We start from the raw sequence: 7,483 nt of genomic DNA, 5'->3' as shown, positions 1-7,483 counted from the left end.
TTCGGGTAGAAGATATAGGACAATTGAAACAAGGACAAACAGATTAAAAATAGTTTTTATTCGAGAGCTATTATTGCTTTAAATGCTGTCTGAAATTGGAATTTGGGTGACATTGGTGGTTTAAGTTGCAATGTGAACCTTAAGAGAGTTATGGGATGGTTGTGAATGGTTGTGTGAGTGTATATGAGTATGGCTGTAGATCACTGAAATGATTGCACCTTTAATTTCGTTGTGCTATGTCTAATGACAATAAAGTATATTATTATTATTGTTGTTGTTGTTACAAGGTCACCATAAATCATCTGCAACTTGTCAACACACTTTCACATGCACACACACACCCCTAAGATGGTAGAGGCCCTGACCTGGATGGCTCAGGCTAGCCCAGACACATCAGATCTCAGTAGCTAAGCAGGGTCGGCCCTGGTTAGCCCTTCACTGGGAAACCACCAAGGAAGTCAAGGGTTGCTACACAAAGGCAGGCAACGGCTATTCCATGTCAGGGTATTCCTGGAGTTTTGAGACCTGAATAGCCATGTGTCAGGAGGAGGCTGCAGTGGGCAGGAGGAAGGGCCTGGAATTACTCCATTCTTCATCTTCCACCAGCAGAACCCTTCTCACACAAGGACCGGAAGGAAGGTTTTCACCCCTTTCCAGTCCCCGATGCAGCTTCCTGACCCATGCGTCTGTTACTCCACTTCTGTCCCATGACTTCAGGAATGAACTTTCCCAGAATCAGAAAGGATGGCTGGGGCAGGGGGGGGGGGAGCCAGGAAGCTCAGCAACCATCAGCACTTTCCATTGACAAATCATGGGAGACCACCCTCTGTGAAAAAGAAAGACCATTGGGGTGGGGGTGGGGAGTCTTCTGTTGCAAGAGCCATTCCAGTCTACTGGTTGGAACAGGCCCCTGTCAGTTTTATTCCGACTCCCTCCTGCCTGCCTCCGACTCTGAGACTGCTCGATCTCTCTAACAGCACAACCCTCAGCAGTGTTGAACCACTCTAAGTCCATTGACTTCAACAAACACAGAAGGGAGCAGCTCCACTTAGGACATCTTTGTAAATGACAGGCAGATGCCAGAATAACGATCATTAATACCTTAGCCAGGGTAAATTAGATTTCTATTTGCTTTCATTGCCATGACATCTACAAAGGAGCATTTAATTTTGGTTTCTCAATTTGTTAATATATAAGCGCCTGTCCCTGAGTTGTTCCTGCCCAGCTCCCTTTCATTTCTTTGGGTCTCGCAGAGGAGAAGGTCGTCCTAGCACTCTCCGTTTCTTCCCTGCCCTGCTCTGCCTTCTCTTTCACGTGATCCCAGGGCACGCAAGGGGTTAATGCATTAGCTTGTTTGTGAATAGCTGCCATCACCAGGAATTGTGTGAAAAGCTGAGAGCACTTGGGATTCTCCAGTGGGCAGCTGCAGGAGCCGCTGCCTATTTTGACTGTTGCAAAATTCATTCCTGCCAACAACATATTTCTCTTGTCCTTTCTGCAGTAAGTGCCATAGGAGTGCCAAAGAATTCAAATAGCCCTCATTCTATTAGAACGCGAACTCTTTTTCTGAAAAAGAATTGCCTGTGCAGTCTCTTATTTGACGTTTGGGCTTGATTGGGTTGGGAAGCGATGGTGGCCTTGAATTATTTTTGATTTTGTCTCCAAAACGGGAGCTAGTCTGGATGCTTTCCAGCTGAAATGAATCAGTCCCGCGGGCATCTGTGTGTGTATGTGTATGTTTGAAGCCCCTGTGTGCCATTGATTACAAAAAGTACCTTTTACACACACTGCAATATAATTACTAGATCTGAAAAGCATACTATTTTAAAGTGCATATTTTAATAAATACCTTTAGCACTAGTTTTCTCCCTGCAGGCATGGTGCCAGTAGGTGGTATTCAAGGCTAAAGTCCTTGCCTTTGTGCTGTTGCTAAAAAACTATCAATTATTTTAAAAGTCCAACAATGTTCAGCCAATCAGATCACTCTATTAACTGAACATTCTAAAGGCTCTTTCAAAAAGAATATGCAAGAGTGTTAATGGACTGTTCTGCCGTGCTTATTGTTGGAGGGAGGGAGAGAAGTAGCAGTTCAAATTTTTTTTTTTAATTGGGCATCTCCAGAACTGAATAGGGTTTGTTGTTGGGAGAAGGTTATAGCACTTTTTCATGCGGCAGGCGTTTCCAAACCCTTTACAAAGCAACATTGCTGTACTGCGCGCTGACCGAGTGCACAAACCTTTCATCTTTGAAAGCTCACACAGAGTGTGTAGCCTTGAAAACACTTATGCGGGAATAGTTCCATAAACATCAACAGGCTTACAGTACGGCCAGTTTCTATGTAACCCCTTTGCAATTTTGTTCCCGTGAAAGGGAGCCGCAGGAGCAGAGTGTGAACTTATCCCCTATTATAAATTTTGCCCCATGCCCAGTGTTTCAGCTGAAGTCTCTTTAAGCAGCAGTTGGCTTCTAATGTTCGTTCCAGGAATGAAGCCCGGAGGGACATACCCTCTGGACCTACTGCCTCTGCAGCTGACCCATTTATATACTCTGTATTGCCCAGAAGCAGATATTCAGAGGGTCCTTCCCTCTGGACTGAATAACTTCACCCAGCCCCTGACAAGGTTTGAGCACCGCGTAATTCTAGCTTTAGAATTAAGATCCATAACTGCTGCTTTCCGTACTTGATCTGTCTTCTCTTCTGTCTCTGTCTCTTTCAGCTTTCCCCCTCTTTCTCTCTTCTCTTCCTTCTTTGTGCCTTTCCTCCTTCTCCACTCTGCCCAGGTTTCTTGCCGCATTGTTCTGTCTGTCCCTCCTGGACCTTATGGATATCTGGAAGGATGGGGGAAGGCTAACAAGAGGCAGAAAGTTTCGGAGGGTAGTCGTGTTGATCTGCAGTCGAACAGCCAGACTGGAGTCCAGAAAGACCTTGGAGCAAGATTTTGGGGGGTATGAGCTTTGGAGAGTCAAAGCTCCCTTCATCAGATACCTTCATCAGATACCAGGTATCTGACAAAGGGCGCTTTGACTCGCCAAAGCTCATCGCCTGAAAATCTTATTGGTCTCTAAGGTGCTACTGGGCTCGAATCTAGAAGGCAGACAGTGGCAGTAGCTGATGAACAGAAGTCAGCTGGGAGGGGCAAAGAAGCAGGCAAAACAAGCAGCAAATGGGTAGCTGTGTTAGTCTGTCTTAGCAAAAGAAAATTCCAGTGGCATCTTAAAGACCTTCATTTCAATACGAGCGTTTTTGGGAAATCTTATGGGGAAGGCTGGGGGGGGGGGTGTCAAGGCTTGAGTGAATGACCCCATGAGTCTTTCCAGTATAAATTTCAACGTAAGGGGGAAATGGAGGTATTGATGTAGAAAAGTTATGTGTGAGCCATGTCCTAAGTCAACAAAATTAGCAGTTACACATACTGGATAGTGATGGAAGTCAAGAGGTTCAAACAGATAAGTAGATAATTCAAGAGAAAGTTAACTGCATTAACTTTTCTGTGTACAAGGCTATAATCTCGTACACATGTTATGAACAGCCAATTGAAATTTTGGTCCTGTAGAGCTGTTAAAGATTATAACGACTAAGGAAAAACAAGTCTCTGTTTAAGCCAGGATGACACATAGTGTGTAATTTTTAATGCGTTCTAATTCAGCACTTTCATGTTGTATATATTACCTTTAACTCTCTCTCTCCCTCTCTTTTTTTTTTTTTTGAGGGGGAGAATAGTGACATTCAGGTCTGCAGTAGTGCGTCCAGGGAGATTAAAATGTTAACACGCTGGTTTTTAGATGTCATGCTTTCTTATGTCCAATTTGTATTAATTGATTATCTCATGCAAGGACTGACATGTTTGTCCAGTGTAGATAGGAAAAGCACATTGTTGGCAAATGGTGACATGAATTAGACTGGATGATGTGCAAGTGTATGAACCCCAGATGATACAACTGATATTATTATGTCCCATAACAGTATTGCCCAGGTGTATATGGGGACAAAGTTGATATCTAAGTCTATTGCAAAGTTTGGTTCCTGGGTTTGGGCCTGTTTTGGGTGAAGCGACTTTACATTGGGGGGAGGGTTTCCTGTAAGCAAGGAAAGGCCTGCCCCCCAAAGCCTCTGCAAGAGCAATATCCTTATCCAGGAGAGGATGTAGGTCATTGACACAAGTGATCAAGCAGCAAACAGTCTTGCTCAAAAGCAGGACAATGGACAGCTCCCAGATAGCAGATAAGTTGCTCCAAAGAGCTGCAGTGCTCAACCAACATTGACGTATATGGCCTCACACTTCTGTCTCATGCTTGAAACTGCTGAAGTCCCATTTTTTAAACACAGTTTTATTGTAATTCCTGCATATACACAGAAAAAAGTTACCTGAAATGCTATTTCCATTTCCACAAACACTGGAAAATACTTTTAACAATGGGAATAAAGGTACTTACAGGAAGAACTTTTGCATATAACATGGAATTCCTGGACTGAAGGCAACAGAAGGATGGAGAACACCACTTGTTTTCAATGTTAATGACGACAAGGTTTTAATTAGTTGCCTCACTGACAGGAGTCGATTACATAAACAAAGTGCACAATTATTTGTATAAAAATACATTTACAAATAAACTTTTCAAAGGCCAAATAATATTTTTAATCAATTATTTAAAAAATGGAAGTCCCATTGATGATCTCCATGCAACCCCTGATGACTACTCCAAACCTGGCCCTCAATGGAAAGTGGACTGTTAAGGGACTATTCTCTGGCACAGAGCTTTACACTCCTGTGATGTTATGAAGCTCCTTGGCAGGCCTTTTGATACCAAAGACAAGGATTCACAGGGGACAATAGAGTCATGAGGTAATTAAATTTCTCAAAGGGTTCAGGCTGTTTTCTCAGGTGGCCTTGGCTAGTGATCCAACAGTAGGCCCAAGTGTGGAGTCTATGGTGGGCAGTTCATAAGACAGTGCTACTGTTTCACTTAGAACATGGAAAACCCTCCCTGACACTGCCTCATCTAGGTCCTTACTGGAGTCACCCTTCAGGACAGGAATATAACTCTATCTTCCTTGCTTTACCCCTGAAATGCAACACCCTATCACATCTAACTAAAACAGTAATCCAGTGGCACCATACAGACAAACAGAATTGATTCCAGCATCAGCTATTGTGAATTAAAGCTCACTTCATCAGGTGCATCCGTTATACCCTCTTCCTTTTGTAGAGTTGGAAAAAGGCTAGAGAGGTATATAGCCTCACACTTCTGGCTGGCTCACAATTGACAGTGCTGAAGTGCCATTGATATATGATCCTATCTTGTCCTATTTCTCTGTTTCCTTCTCTCTCTGCATCTTTCCTTTGTATTGTTATTTACATTTTACCGTCAATTTTCTTTTCTTTTATATCATAAGTATGGCCCTCTCCACTGCAGGTGAAGGGTTCAAATGCTATGCAATTCCCATATTACTCTTGCAATTACAAACTGGCAGCATTTTCCCCTGTGGTATTCTATCCCTCTCCCCTTCCTGTATCTCTTCTAAGTCACTTCTGGGTACAACTGAGTTGCCACTGATCCTGAGGAGGGGAACGCTGCCAGATCTACTGCCAAGAGTCACGAGTCTGGCAGAACACGATTGGCAAAGCATGAGAGGGGTCATAGGAAATCATTTGGCAGGCTGGATAAAGCCCATGGGCTTCTGATTGGATTGAAAGCATCTGGGAAATGTGCACATAGAAAACCAGCCAGCAGTAAGTCCATGCACAAAGCCTATAGCCCTCCTCTCATCCTGGTATTTAAAACCTGCCAAAGAACCCAAAGCTTCCACCAGAGCATTACTTCTAATCATAGCATGCTGTGTTAGAGTGAACAGGTTGGATCTGTGAGGGGAGCAGAGCCTGACGAAAGCATCTTTCCTCCTCTTCGGTCCCACTGCAGCTCTCCCCCCCAATGCCACCTCAAAACTTAGCTCTTGGGGTTGGGCATCCCTTGGGAACCGAGTGAGGGGATTGGTGAAAAGGGCCCCTCCCCTTGCACAAGCAGAAGCATCTGAGGGACTTTGGATCTGCAAACTTTATTGAAGATGGACGATATCAATCAAATGATATAGATGTCCAAAAATGCTAGTAAATGTGAAGTATCCATGAGCAGTAGGCTTGTCTGCACATGCAATTTCCCCATTGTATCTTGATCTCCTTAACTCCAAATTGAGACTATATCAGTAGAAGCAAGCACCATGTAGTGCAGGACAACCCAGCATTGACATCCTACACTGGACCACATGAACAACTGGTCCTCCGCATCACACCCTTCTGGCATGCAGAAAGGCAGGGGGATAATCTAGGGTGCACAGTGGCTTGCATTGATCAGATATGCTGAAAAGCTCCCCAGGGTATATTGTTTTTGCCTCCCGGAAAGGACTTGGCAGTGTATGTACTGATTGAGCTGGAGCTGGTGTGTGTGTTTGTGTGAGGACAAAGGAGTGTTAGAACTGGATCAGTAAGTGATGTATGATGTATGTTAAGGCGCTTGATTCAAACTTGTTTTAGTTCCCACTCCTAGGTTCTGTTTTCATTCAGGGATGGGCAATGTACAGCCCCAAGATGTTGAGGATATATATATATTTTTAAGTGAGATCCAAATAGTCAAAATTGTGTTGAGAGAGAAGTGGGCTTGTTGTTTTATAAAGGCGTGTGTGTGTGTGTGTGTGTGTGTGTGTGTGTGTGTGTGTGAAGTTGCCACCAAGTTATGTGTGTGTGTGAAGTTGCAACCAAGTTATGGTGACCCCAGCAAGGGGCTTTCAAGGCAAGGGAGAAGCAGAGACGGTTTGCCATTGCCTTCCTCCTCAGAGCCTTCCTTGGTGGTCTCCCGTCCAAGTACTGACCCTACTTAACTTTCAAGATCTGGTGAGATAAGGATACCATGCTGCCTTCCCTCATTCATAAAAGTACATCAACCAAATTATAAATATCAAAAATCCCTGTGTATTTTTATTTGAAACTCGGGATGCCAGCCTTTTAAAATAAGACAGAAATCCCCAGAGCCTCTGGAGATATCCATGCCTTTTCTTGGATGCTCCAGGATTCTACATCACCTTCTTCATCACCAGTCGCTTCTCAGCTCTTATCTTCTTGATATTATCGCCAGGATGTACTTGTATGAAATCTCCTTTGAGATGACTGAATGGCCTGAAAGGTGGCTTGGAAGTCTGTTTAAATGGTCTCTCCTGTCCCTTCATTTTTTTTTTCACCTGTTCAGAGCTTTCCACAGGGCTGGCTTTGGTTCAGAAATGTCCTACTGGTAATTACCCCACTTAGTGGTTTTTTCACTGCCCAGTGGGGGTAAAGATCAGAGCCATCCTTGGGAGCAGCTCCTTTTCTTTCCCATGTGCAGAGGTTGAGCACAGAGATGACCAAATGACAGTAAGATTGCTTGGTATTGAAGATCTTTCTATCTCCTTGCTGTGGGGAATATATCATTTGGCTTCTGCTTTTGCACCAGA

The sequence above is a fragment of the Gekko japonicus genome, unplaced genomic scaffold (assembly GCF_001447785.1).
Source record: "Gekko japonicus isolate JY-2015 unplaced genomic scaffold, Gekko_japonicus_V1.1 scaffold2188, whole genome shotgun sequence".
Classification (NCBI taxonomy): domain Eukaryota; kingdom Metazoa; phylum Chordata; class Lepidosauria; order Squamata; family Gekkonidae; genus Gekko; species Gekko japonicus.
The sequence above is the reverse complement of the archived record's forward strand: the minus strand, read 5'-3'. Positions refer to the sequence as shown.